This window comes from Pseudophryne corroboree, unplaced genomic scaffold (genome assembly GCF_028390025.1).
Source record: "Pseudophryne corroboree isolate aPseCor3 unplaced genomic scaffold, aPseCor3.hap2 scaffold_330, whole genome shotgun sequence".
Classification (NCBI taxonomy): Eukaryota; Metazoa; Chordata; class Amphibia; order Anura; family Myobatrachidae; genus Pseudophryne; species Pseudophryne corroboree.
This window is the reverse complement of record NW_026969985.1, coordinates 279,444-291,953: the sequence shown is the minus strand read 5'-3', so window position 1 is coordinate 291,953 and position 12,510 is coordinate 279,444. Positions and strand designations below refer to the sequence as shown.

The 12,510-nt window shown below is 49.1% G+C and overlaps 9 non-coding genes and 1 pseudogene across 9 annotated transcripts; all 10 read right to left on the bottom strand.

Moving 5' to 3' along the window:
* Positions 1–32: 32 nt before the first annotated feature.
* Positions 33–194, bottom strand: LOC135019129 (U1 spliceosomal RNA). The gene has a single exon (XR_010216728.1). It is a non-coding gene; the product is annotated as a U1 spliceosomal RNA (small nuclear RNA).
* Positions 195–868: 674 nt separating this feature from the next.
* On the bottom strand, positions 869–1,031 carry LOC135018913 (U1 spliceosomal RNA). The gene has a single exon (XR_010216541.1). It is a non-coding gene; the product is annotated as a U1 spliceosomal RNA (small nuclear RNA).
* A 152-nt stretch (positions 1,032–1,183) lies between these two features.
* Positions 1,184–1,348, bottom strand: LOC135018989 (U1 spliceosomal RNA). The gene has a single exon (XR_010216608.1). It is a non-coding gene; the product is annotated as a U1 spliceosomal RNA (small nuclear RNA).
* A 670-nt stretch (positions 1,349–2,018) lies between these two features.
* LOC135018995 (U1 spliceosomal RNA) lies at positions 2,019–2,181 on the bottom strand. Its single transcript, XR_010216614.1, has one exon. It is a non-coding gene; the product is annotated as a U1 spliceosomal RNA (small nuclear RNA).
* A 152-nt stretch (positions 2,182–2,333) lies between these two features.
* On the bottom strand, positions 2,334–2,497 carry LOC135019117 (U1 spliceosomal RNA). Its single transcript, XR_010216716.1, has one exon. It is a non-coding gene; the product is annotated as a U1 spliceosomal RNA (small nuclear RNA).
* A 972-nt stretch (positions 2,498–3,469) lies between these two features.
* On the bottom strand, positions 3,470–3,633 carry LOC135019120 (U1 spliceosomal RNA). The gene has a single exon (XR_010216719.1). It is a non-coding gene; the product is annotated as a U1 spliceosomal RNA (small nuclear RNA).
* Positions 3,634–4,307: 674 nt separating this feature from the next.
* Positions 4,308–4,470, bottom strand: LOC135019050 (U1 spliceosomal RNA). Its single transcript, XR_010216654.1, has one exon. It is a non-coding gene; the product is annotated as a U1 spliceosomal RNA (small nuclear RNA).
* A 152-nt stretch (positions 4,471–4,622) lies between these two features.
* On the bottom strand, positions 4,623–4,786 carry LOC135018817 (U1 spliceosomal RNA). The gene has a single exon (XR_010216451.1). It is a non-coding gene; the product is annotated as a U1 spliceosomal RNA (small nuclear RNA).
* Positions 4,787–5,478: 692 nt separating this feature from the next.
* LOC135018886 (U1 spliceosomal RNA) lies at positions 5,479–5,620 on the bottom strand (annotated as a pseudogene).
* A 152-nt stretch (positions 5,621–5,772) lies between these two features.
* LOC135018987 (U1 spliceosomal RNA) lies at positions 5,773–5,936 on the bottom strand. The gene has a single exon (XR_010216607.1). It is a non-coding gene; the product is annotated as a U1 spliceosomal RNA (small nuclear RNA).
* Positions 5,937–12,510: the final 6,574 nt, after the last annotated feature.

Genomic DNA, 12,510 nt, shown 5'->3' with positions numbered 1-12,510 from the left:
ACAAAGAAATCTGACTTTTTCCAGAGCTGACCAGAGGAAAGCACAAACACAGTCCCCACTACCACAAATAATGCAGTCGAGTTTCCCACATTTGGGGAAATCACAGGGGTCAGCATACCCAAAATGCAATGAATGAACCTCACCCTGGGAGAACAATCTTCATGACCATGGTATCTCCTATGCAAAATAAGTATGATTTGGGATAGGGCTGGGGAGGGCCGCTGCTCATGCACATCTCTGTCAAGTAAAGGAGATTCAACTGAGGCAGCACAAGGAAACTCTCATCTGGGGACAACAACTGCAGGGAGAACACATATTTTCAGATGAACATGGGAGGGCAGAAGGCTGCCTAATACTGAAGCACCCCCAAACAACAAACCAAATGCAACAACTAGTACAAGCATTCCTGGGGGAAGTTCTGCAGAAGACGGAATTGCATACGGTGATGTCATCCAAGCAGTGGGCCAAAGTTGGCTGGAACCCTCATCTGCATATGAAAAGAGAAAAGGGGTATGCAGGGCATGGCGGCCTTTTGCGGCGCTTGGATGACCCTTAGTTCGCATTAAACACCTCCACCCTCCTTCGGTGTGGGGCTCATGTTGGCCATGCCCCATCCCCTGAAGCATTCAAGCTGATTTCTTGCAGCAGCTTGGCACTGTAACAGCTCCAGAGCTGTTCAGTAAGGCAAGTAAAAGGGTGTGGGCCCTGCAGCACTACCTGTAGTTTGCATTGCGCATTGGATGGCACAAAGTAAGCAGACAGGAGGAGAAGTCAGGATAGTGCACAAGGGTATAAAAGGGAGCGGCTCAAGAAAAGAGAAGTTGAAACAGACAGCAAACTAGGCTGGAGAGAGACCTGAGACAAAGAGATCTGAATTATACGAGACCTGACCAGGGGAAACACAAATTATGCAGTCAAGTTTCCCACATTTGGGGAAATCGCAGGGGCAGCACACCCAGAGTGCAATGGGTGAGCCTTGCCCTGGGAGAAGCACCTTCATGATCATAGTATCTCACCTGGCAGGTAAGTAGGAGTTGGGCTAGAGCTGGGGAGGGTCGCTGCTCGGGCACCCCCCTGTCAAGTGAAGGAGATCCAACTGAGGCAGCACAAGGAAACTCTCGAAAGAAGAACAAGGCTAGAGGAAGATCTGAAACAAAGAAATTTGACTTTTACCAGAGCTGACCAGAGGAAAACACAAACACAGTCCCCCACTACCAACAAATAAAGCAGTCGCGTTTCCCACATTTGGGGAAATCACAGGGGTCAGCATACCCAGAATGCAATGAATGAACCTCACCCTGGGAGAGTAATCTTCATGACTATGGTATCTCCTATGCAAAATAAGTATGATTTGGGATAGGGCTGGGGAGGGCCGCTGCTCATGCACATCTCTGTCAAGTAAAGGAGATTCAACTGAGGCAGCACAAGGGAACTCTCATCTGGGGACAACAACTGCAGGGAGAACACATATTTTCAGATGAACATGGGAGGGCAGAAGGCTGCCTAATACTGAAGCACCCCCAAACAACAAACCAAATGCAACAACTAGTGCAAGCATTCCTGGGGGAAGTTCTGCAGAAGACGGATTTGCATACGGTGATGTCATCCAAGCAGTGGGTCAAAGTTGGCTTCAACCCTCATCTGCATATGAAAAGAGAAAAGGGGCGTGCAGGGCATGGCGGCCTTTTGCGGTGCTTGGATGACCCTAGTTCGCATTAAACACCCCCACCCTCCTTTGGTGTGGGGCTCATGTTGGCCATGCCCCATCCCCTGAAGCATTCAAGCTGATTTATTGCAGCAGCTGGGCACTGTAACAGCTCCAGAGCTGCTATGAACGGCAAGTAAAAGGGTGTGGGCCCTGCAGCACTACCTGTAGTTTGCATTGTGCATTGGAAGGCACAAAGTAAGCAGACGGGAGAAGTCAGGATAGTGCGCAAGGGCATAGAAGGGAGCGGCTCAAGAAAAGAGAAGTTGAAACAGACAGCAAACTAGGCTGGAGAGAGACCTGAGACAAAGAGATCTGAATTATACGAGAGCCGACCAGGGGAAACACAAATTATGCAGTCAAGTTTCCCACATTTGGGGAAATCGCAGGAGCAGCACACCCAGAGTGCAATGGGTGAGCCTTGCCCTGGGAGAAGCACCTTCCTGATTATAGTATCTCACCTGGCAGGTAAGTAGGAGTTGGGCTAGAGCTTGGGAGGGTCGCTGCTCGGGCACCCCCCTGTCAAGTGAAGGAGATCCAACTGAGGCAGCACAAGGAAACTCTCGAAAGAAGAACAAGGCTAGAGGAAGATCTGAGACAAAGAAATCTGACTTTTACCAGAGCTGACCAGAGGAAAGCACAAACACAGTCCCCCACTACCACAAATAATGCAGTCGAGTTTCCCAAATTTGGGAAAATCACAGGGGTCAGCATACCCAGAATGCAATGAATGAACCTCACCCTGGGAGAACAATCTTCATGACCATGGTATCTCCTATGCAAAATAAGTATGATTTGGGATAGGGCTGGGGAGGGCCGCTGCTCAGGCACATCTCTGTCAAGTAAAGGAGATTCAACTGAGGCAGCACAAGGGAACTCTCATCTGGGGACAACAACTGCAGGGAGAACACATATTTTCAGATGAACATGGGAGGGCAGAAGGCTGCCTAATACTGAAGCACCCCCAAACAACAAAACAAATGCAACAACTAGTGCAAGCATTCCTGGGGGAAGGCCTGCAGCAGATGGATTTGCATACGGTGATGTCATCCAAGTAGTGGGTCAAAGTTGGCTTCAACCCTCGTCTGCATATGAAAAGAGAAAAGGGGCGTGCAGGGCATGGCGGCCTTTTGCGGCGCTTGGATGACCCCTAGTTCGCATTAAACACCTCCACCCTCCTTCGGTGTGGGGCTCATGTTGGCTATGCCCCAGCCCCTGAAGCATTCAAGCTGATTTCTTGCAGCAGCTGGGCACTGTAACAGCTCCAGAGCTGCTCTGTACGGCAAGTAAAAGGGTGTGGGCCCTGCAGCACTACCTGTAGTTTGCATTGTGCATTGGAAGGCACAAAGTAAGCAGACAGGAGGAGAAGTCAGGATAGTGCACAAGGGTATAAAAGGGAGGGGCTCATGAAAAAAGAAGTGGAAACAGACAGCAAACTAGGCTGGAGAGAGACCTGAGACAAAGAGATCTGAATTATACGAGAGCCGACCAGGGGAAACACAAATTATGCAGTCAAGCTTCCCACATTTGGGGAAATCAGAGTGCAATGGGTGAGCCTTGCCCTGGGAGAAGCACCTTCATGATCATAGTATCTCACCTGGCAGGTAAGTAGGAGTTGGGCTAGAGCTGGGGAGGGTCGCTGCTCGGGCACCCCCCTGTCAAGTGAAAGAGATCCAACTGAGGCAGCACAAGGGAACTCTCGAAAGAAGAACAAGGCTAGAGGAAGATCTGAGACAAATAAATCTGACTTTTACCAGAGCTGACCAGAGGAAAGCACAAACACAGTCCCCCACTACCACAAATAATGCAGTCGAGTTTCCCACATTTGGGGAAATCACAGGGGTCAGCATACCCAGAATACAATGAATGAACCTCACCCTGGGAGAACAATCTTCATGACCATGGTATCTCCTATGCAAAATAAGTATGATTTGGGATAGGGCTGGGGAGGGCCGCTGCTCAGGCACATCTCTGTCAAGTAAAGGAGATTCAACTGAGGCAGCACAAGGGAACTCTCATCTGGGGACAACAACTGCAGGGAGAACACATATTTTCAGATGAACATGGGAGGGCAGAAGGCTGCCTAATACTGAAGCACCCCCAAACAACAAACCAAATGCAACAACTAGTGCAAGCATTCCTGGGGGAAGGCCTGCAGCAGATGGATTTGCATACGGTGATGTCATCCAAGCAGTGGGTCAAAGTTGGCTTCAACCCTCGTCTGCATATGAAAAGAGAAAAGGGGCGTGCAGGGCATGGCGGCCTTTTGCGGCGCTTGGATGACCCCTAGTTCACATTAAACACCTCCACCCTCCTTCGGTGTGGGGCTCATGTTGGCTATGCCCCAGCCCCTGAAGCATTCAAGCTGATTTCTTGCAGCAGCTGGGCACTGTAACAGCTCCAGAGCTGCTCTGTACGGCAAGTAAAAGGGTGTGGGCCCTGCAGCACTACCTGTAGTTTGCATTGTGCATTGGAAGGCACAAAGTAAGCAGACAGGAGGAGAAGTCAGGATAGTGCACAAGGGTATAAAAGGGAGGGGCTCATGAAAAAAGAAGTGGAAACAGACAGCAAACTAGGGTGGAGAGAGACCTGAGACAAAGAGATCTGAATTATACGAGAGCTGACCAGGGGAAACACAAATTATGCAGTCAAGCTTCCCACATTTGGGGAAATCGCAGGGGCACCACACGCAGAGTGCAATGGGTGAGCCTTGCCCTGGGAGAAGCACCTTCATGATCAAAGTATCTCACCTGGCAGGTAAGTAGGAGTTGGGCTAGAGCTGGGGAGGGTCGCTGCTCTGGCACCCCCCTGTCAAGTGAAAGAGATCCAACTGAGGCAGCACAAGGGAACTCTCGAAAGAAGAACAAGGCTAGAGGAAGATCTGAGACAAATAAATCTGACTTTTACCAGAGCTGTCCAGAGGAAAGCACAAACACAGTCCCCCACTACCACAAATAATGCAGTCGTGTTTCCCACATTTGGGGAAATCACAGGGGTCAGCATACCCAGAATGCAATGAATGAACCTCACCCTGGGAGAACAATCTTCATGACCATGGTATCGCCTATGCAAAATAAGTATGATTTGGGATAGGGCTGGGGAGGGCCGCTGCTCAGGCACATCTCTGTCAAGTAAAGGAGATTCAACTGAGGCAGCACAAGGGAACTCTCATCTGGGGACAACAACTGCAGGGAGAACACATATTTCCAGATAAACATGGGAGGGCAGAAGGCTGCCTAATACTGAAGCACCCCCAAACAACAAACCAAATGCAACAACTAGTACAAGCATTCCTGGGGGAAGGCCAGCAGCAGATGGATTTGCATATGGTGATGTCATCCAAGCAGTGGGTCAAAGTTGGCTTCAACCCTCGTCTGCATATGAAAAGAGAAAAGGGGCGTGCAGGGCATGGCGGCCTTTTGCGGCGCTTGGATGACCCCTAGTTCGCATTAAACACCTCCACCCTCCTTCGGTGTGGGGCTCATGTTGGCTATGCCCCAGCCCCTGAAGCATTCAAGCTGATTTCTTGCAGCAGCTGGGCACTGTAACAGCTCCAGAGCTGCTCTGAACGGCAAGTAAAAGGGTGTGGGCCCTGCAGCACTACCTGTAGTTTGCATTGTGCATTGGAAGGCACAAAGTAAGCAGACGGGAGAAGTCAGGATAGTGCGCAAGGGCATAGAAGGGAGCGGCTCAAGAAAAGAGAAGTTGAAACAGACAGCAAACTAGGCTGGAGAGAGACCTGAGACAAAGAGATCTGAATTATATGAGAGCCGACCAGGGGAAACACAAATTATGCAGTCAAGTTTCCCACATTTGGGGAAATCGCAGGAGCAGCACACCCAGAGTGCAATGGGTGAGCCTTGCCCTGGGAGAAGCACCTACATGATCATAGTATCTCACCTGCCAGGTAAGTAGAAGTTGGGCTAGAGCTGGGGAGGGTCGCTGCTCGGGTACCCCCCTGTCAAGTGAAGGAGATCCAACTGAGGCAGCACAAGGGAACTCTCGAAAGAAGAACAAGGCTAGAGGAAGATCTGAGACAAATAAATCTGACTTTTACCAGAGCTGACCAGAGGAAAGCACAAACACAGTCCCCCACTACCACAAATAATGCAGTCGAGTTTCCCACATTTGGGGAAATCACAGGGGTCAGCATACCCAGAATGCAATGAATGAGCCTCACCCTGGGAGAACAATCTTCATGACCATGGTATCTCCTATGCAAAATAAGTATGATTTGGGATAGGGCTGGGGAGGGCCGCTGCTCAGGCACATCTCTGTCAAGTAAAGGAGATTCAACTGAGGCAGCACAAGGGAACTCTCATCTGGGGACAACAACTGCAGGGAGAACACAAATTTTCAGATGAACATGGGAGGGCAGAAGGCTGCCTAATAATGAAGCACCCCCAAACAACAAACCAAATGCAACAACTAGTGCAAGCATTCCTGGGGGAAGGCCTGCAGCAGATGGATTTGCATACGGTGATGTCATCCAAGCAGTGGGTCAAAGTTGGCTTCAACCCTCGTCTGCATATGAAAAGAGAAAAGGGGCGTGCAGGGCATGGCGGCCTTTTGCGGCGCTTGGATGACCCCTAGTTCGCATTAAACACCTCCACCCTCCTTCGGTGTGGGGCTCATGTTGGCTATGCCCCAGCCCCTGAAGCATTCAAGCTGATTTCTTACAGCAGCTGGGCACTGTAACAGCTCCAGAGCTGCTCTGTACGGCAAGTAAAAGGGTGTGGGCCCTGCAGCACTACCTGTAGTTTGCATTGTGCATTGGAAGGCACAAAGTAAGCAGGCAAGGTCCAGAGAACAGTTAGAGGTCGGAGTAGCACTATCTCAAGTAGTACTACGACAGCACGGATGGATTCTAAATATTCCAAAATCGCAGCTGATTCCGACGACACGTCTGCTGTTCCTAGGGATGATTCTGGACACAGTACAGAAAAAGGTGTTTCTCCCGGAGGAGAAAGCCAAGGAGTTATCCGACATAGTCAGGAACCTCCTAAGACCAGGACAAGTGTCAGTACATCAATGCACAATGGTCCTGGGAAAGATGGTGGCTTCTTACGAAGCGATTCCATTCGGCAGATTCCACGCAAGAACTTTTCAGTGGGATCTGCTGGACAAATGGTCCGGATCGCATCTTCAAATGCATCAGCGGATAACCCTGTCTCCAAGGACAAGGGTGTCTCTCCTGTGGTGGTTACAGAGTGCTCATCTCCTAGAGGGCCGCAGATTCGGCATTCAGGATTGGGTCCTGGTGACCACGGATGCCAGCCTGAGAGGCTGGGGAGCAGTCACACAGGGAAGAAATTTCCAGGGCTTGTGGTCAAGCATGGAAACGTCACTTCACATAAATATCCTGGAACTAAGGGCCATTTACAATGCCCTAAGTCAGGCAAGACCTCTGCTTCAGGGTCAGCCGGTGTTGATCCAGTCGGACAACATCACGGCAGTCGCCCACGTAAACAGACAGGGCGGCACAAGAAGCAGGAGGGCAATGATGGAAGTGGCAAGGATTCTTCGCTGGGCGGAGAATCATGTGATAGCACTGTCAGCAGTGTTCATTCCGGGAGTGGACAACTGGGAAGCAGACTTCCTCAGCAGACACGATCTTCACCCGGGGGAGTGGGGACTTCACCCAGAAGTCTTCCACATGATTGTGAACCGTTGGGAAAAACCAAAGGGTGGACATGATGGCGTCCCGCCTCAACAAAAAACTGGACAGATATTGCGCCAGGTCAAGGGACCCTCAGGCAATAGCTGTGGACTCTCTGGTAACACCGTGGGTGTACCAGTCAGTGTATGTGTTCCCTCCTCTTCCTCTCATACCAAAAGTACTGAGAATCATAAGAAGGAGAGGAGTAAAGACTATACTCGTGGCTCCGGATTGGCCAAGAAGGACTTGGTACCCGGAAATTCAAGAGATGCTCACGGAAGACCCGTGGCCTCTACCTCTAAGAAAGGACCTGCTCCAGCAGGGACCATGTCTGTTCCAAGACTTACCGCGGCTGCGTTTGACGGCATGGCGGTTGAACGCCGGATCCTGAAGGAAAAAGGCATTCCGGATGAAGTCATCCCTACCCTGATCAAAGCCATGAAGGATGTAACCATACAACATTATCACCGTATTTGGCGTAAATATGTTGCGTGGTGCGAGGCCAGGAAGGCCCCTACAGAGGAATTTCAACTGGGTCGTTTCCCGCATTTCCTGCAAACAGGACTGTCTATGGGCTTCAAATTAGGGTCCATTAAGGTTCAAATTTCGGCCCTGTCAATATTCTTCCAAAAAGAACTGGCTTCTGTTCCTGAAGTTCAGACGTTTGTCAAGGGAGTACTGCATATACAGCCTCCTTTTGTGCCTCCAGTGGCACCTTGGGATCTCAATGTAGTTTTGGGATTCCTAAAATCACATTGGTTTGAACCACTCACCACTGTGGACTTAAAATATCTCACATGGAAAGTGGTAATGCTGTTAGCCCTGGCTTCAGCCAGGCGTGTCTCAGAATTGACCAAAACAAAAAACTGCAACAAACGAGTGCCTAATCATCAAAATAAAAAGTGAAAACCAATACGTGTTTCATAGAATTAAATAATCACAATTTTATGTTCCTGATAGTCTGCGCTTGCCGGAATACTATGTGTAGTATTGTGGTGATAGCATAGAAAAAGAACAAACGGCTGCGCTGAATATCAGGAACGAAACATGATGTACAGAGAGCCAACGTAAAAAATAACAATGTTTATTAATAAAACATATAAAAAGATTAATTGTCAAATAACCGGTGAAAAATATATACAAATATATATAAGAACAGTCACTAGACGTGAACTAGTGGTATATTGTAATGACTCAGCTTATTGGGGTGAAAAGTTCCGTGATTCACTTGTTAGATAGTTGATAAATACCAGGTGTGTTGGTAGGATCCTAATGAATAAAAAAGTCCCTCAGTTGAAATTGATATTCAATACCTTTCCAAAATGGGCTGGTAAGAGCCGAGCGTCCTCGGCTTCAATGTCCTGCAATGCCCATATACGCTGTGCAGCGGAAAGGAATGGATCGTCTCTCTCACAACCCGGTCGTGGCGGCGTGTGCGCTGAAGCCGCTGATGTCGGATGCTGTAGAAGGAGGGTGCAGCGGGGACCAAGGAACACCTGGAAGATTTCACCTGAGCTGAGTGTGGATAGGGGCGGGTCCTGACGCGTTTCGTCACGTTCACGTGACTTTCTCAAAGGTAGAATGTTCTTATATATATTTATATATATTTTTCACCGGTTATTTGACAATTAATCTTTTTATATGTTTTATTAATAAACATTGTTATTTTTTACGTTGGCTCTCTGTACATCGTGTCTCAGAATTGGCGGCTTTATCCTATAAAAGCCCTTACCTAATTTTTCATATGTGGTGCCTGCGGCTACTAGGGACTTGGAGGATTCCAAGTTGCTGGACGTAGTCAGGGCCCTGAAAATATATGTTTCCAGGACGGCTGGAGTCAGAAAATCTGATTCGCTGTTTATCCTGTATGCACCCAGCAAGCTGGGTGCTCCTGCTTCTAAGCAGACGATTGCTCGTTGGATTTGTAGTACAATTCAGCTTGCACATTCTGTGGCAGGCCTGCCACAGCCAAAATCTGTAAAAGCCCATTCCACACGGAAAGTGGGCTCATCTTGGGCGGCTGCCCGAGGGGTCTCGGCTTTACAACTTTGCCGAGCAGCTACTTGGTCAGGGGAAAACATGTTTGCTAAATTCTACAAATTTGATACCCTGGCTGAGGAGGACCTGGAGTTCTCTCATTCGGTGCTGCAGAGTCATCCGCACTCTCCCACCCGGTTGGGAGCTTTGGTATAATCCCCATGGTCCTTTCGGAGTCCCCAGCATCCACTAGGACGTTAGAGAAAATAAGAATTTACTTACCGATAATTCTATTTCTCATAGTCTGTAGTGGATGCTGGGCGCCCATCCCAAGTGCGGATTGTCTGCATTACTTGTACATAGTTATTGTTACAAAAATCGGGTTATTGTTGTTGTGAGCCATCTTTTCAGAGGCTCCTTCTGTTATCATGCTGTTAACTGGGTTCAGATCACAAGTTGTACGGTGTGATTGGTGTGGCTGGTATGAGTCTTACCCGGGATTCAAAATCCTTCCTTATTGTGTACGCTCGTCCGGGCACAGTATCCTAACTGAGGCTTGGAGGAGGGTCATAGGGGGAGGAGCCAGTGCACACCAGCTAGTCCTAAAGCTTTTACTTTGTGCCCAGTCTCCTGCGGAGCCGCTATTCCCCATGGTCCTTTCGGAGTCCCCAGCATCCACTACGGACTATGAGAAATAGAATTATCGGTAAGTAAATTCTTATTTTCTGGACTGTGTCCAGGATCATCCTTAGGAATAGAAGACGTGTCGTCGGAATCAGCTGCGATTTTGGAATATTAAGAATCCAACCGTGCTGCCGCAACACTACCTGAGATAGTGCTACCCCGACTACCAACTGTTCCCTGGATCTTGCCCTTATCCGGAGATCGTCCAAGTAAGGGATAATTAAAACTCCCTTCCTTCGAAGGAGTATCATCATTTCGGCCATTACTTTGGTAAAGACCCGGGGTGCCGTGGACAAACCAAACGGCAGCGTCTGAAACTGATAGTGACAGTTCTGTACCACAAACCTGAGGTACCCTTGGTGAGAAGGGTAATTTGGGACATGGAGATAAGCATCCTTGATGTCCAGAGACACCATATAATCCCCTTCTTCCCGGTTTGCCATCACCGCTCTGAGTGACTCCATCTTGAATTTGAACCTTTGTATGTAAGTGTTCAAGGATTTCAGATTTAAATTAGGTCTCACCGAGCCGTCCGGCTTCGGTACCACAAACAGCGTGGAATAATACCCCTTTCCCTGTTGTAGGAGGGGTACCTTGATTATCACCTGCTGGGAATACAGCTTGTGAATGGCTTCCCATACCGCCTCCCTGTCGGAGGGAGACGTCGGTAAAGCAGACTTTAGGAAAACGGCGAAGGGGAGACGTCTCAAATTCCAATTTGTACCCCTGAGATACCACCTGAAGGATCCAGGGGTCCACCTGTGAGTGAGCCCACTGCACGCTGAAATTTATGAGACGGGCCCCCACCGTTTCTGTTCCTGGGAACTGGCTGTTTGCTGCAGCCTTTTTCCTCTCCCTCTGCCACGGGGCAGAAATGAGGAGCCTTTTGCCCGCTTGCCCTTATGGGGCCCAAAGGACTGCGCCTGATAATACGGCGTCTTCTTATGTTGAGAGGCTACCTGGGGTAAAAATGTGGATTTCCCAGCCGTTGCCGTGGCCACCAGGTCTGTTAGACCTACCCCAAATAACTCCTCCCTTTTATAAGGCGATACTTCCATATGCCTTTTGGAATCAGCATCACCTGACCACTGTCTTGTCCATAACCCTCTTCTGGCAGAAATGGACAGCGCACTTACTCTTGATGCCAGTCGGCAAATATCCCTCTGTGCACAACGCATATATAGAAAGCATCTTTTAAATGCTCTATAGTCAGTAATATACTGTCCCTATCTAGGGTATCAATATTGTCAGTCAGGGAATCCGACCAAGCCACCCCAGCACTGCACATCCAGGCTGAGGCGATTGCTGGTCGCAGTATCACACCCGTGTGAGTGTATATACATTTTAGGATATTTTACTGCTTTCTGTCAGCAGGTTCCTTAAGGGCGGCCGTATCCGGGGACGGTAGTGCCACCTGTTTAGACAAGCGTGTGAGCGCTTTATTCACCCTAGGGGGTGTTTCCCAATGTGCCCTATCCTCTGGCGGGAAGGGGTATGATGCTAATAACTTTTTAGGAATTAACAGTTTTTATCGGGGGAAACCCACGCATCATCACACACTTCATTTAATTCCTCAGATGCAGGAAAAACTACAGGCAGTTTTTTCTCACCCAACATAATACCCTTTTTAGTGGTACTGGTATTATCAGAAATGTGTAAAAACATTTTCCATAGCCTCAATCATGTAACGTGTGGCCCTACTGGAAGTCACATTCGTCTCTTAATCGTCGACACTGGAATCAGTATCCGTGTCGGCGTCTGTATCTGCCATCTGCGGTAACGGGCGTTTTAGAGCCCCTGATGGCTTTTGAGACACCTGGACAGGCACAGGCTGAGTAGCCGGCTGTCTCATGTCATCAATCTTTTGTAAAGAGCTGACACTGTCACGTAATTCCTTCCATAAGCTCAGCCACTCAGGTGTCGACTCCCTAGGGGGTGACAACTCCATTACAGGCAATTGCTCCGCCTCCACACCATTTTCCTCCTCATACATGTCGACACAATCGTACCGACACACAGCACACACACAGGGAATGCTCTGATAGAGGACAGGACCCCACTAGCCCTTTGGGGAGACAGAGGGAGAGTATGCCAGCACACACCAGAGCGCTATATATATATATATATATACAGGGATAACCTTATATAAGTGTTTTTCCCCTTATAGCTGCTGTATTGTTATACTACGCCTAATTAGTGCCCCCCTCTCTTTTTTAACCCCTTTCTGTAGTGTAGTAACTGCAGGGGAGAGCCAGGGAGTTTCCCTCCAACGGCGCTGTGAGAGAAAATGGCGCCAGTGTGCTGAGGAGATAGGCTCCGCCCCCTTCTCGGCGGCCTTTTCTCACGTTTTTCTGTGGAATCTGCCAGGGGTTAAAATTCATCCATATAGCCCTGGGGGCTATATGTGATGTATTTTCGCCAGCCAAGGTGTTTCTATTGCTGCTCAGGGCGCCCCCCCCTAGCGCCCTGCACCCTCAGTGACCGA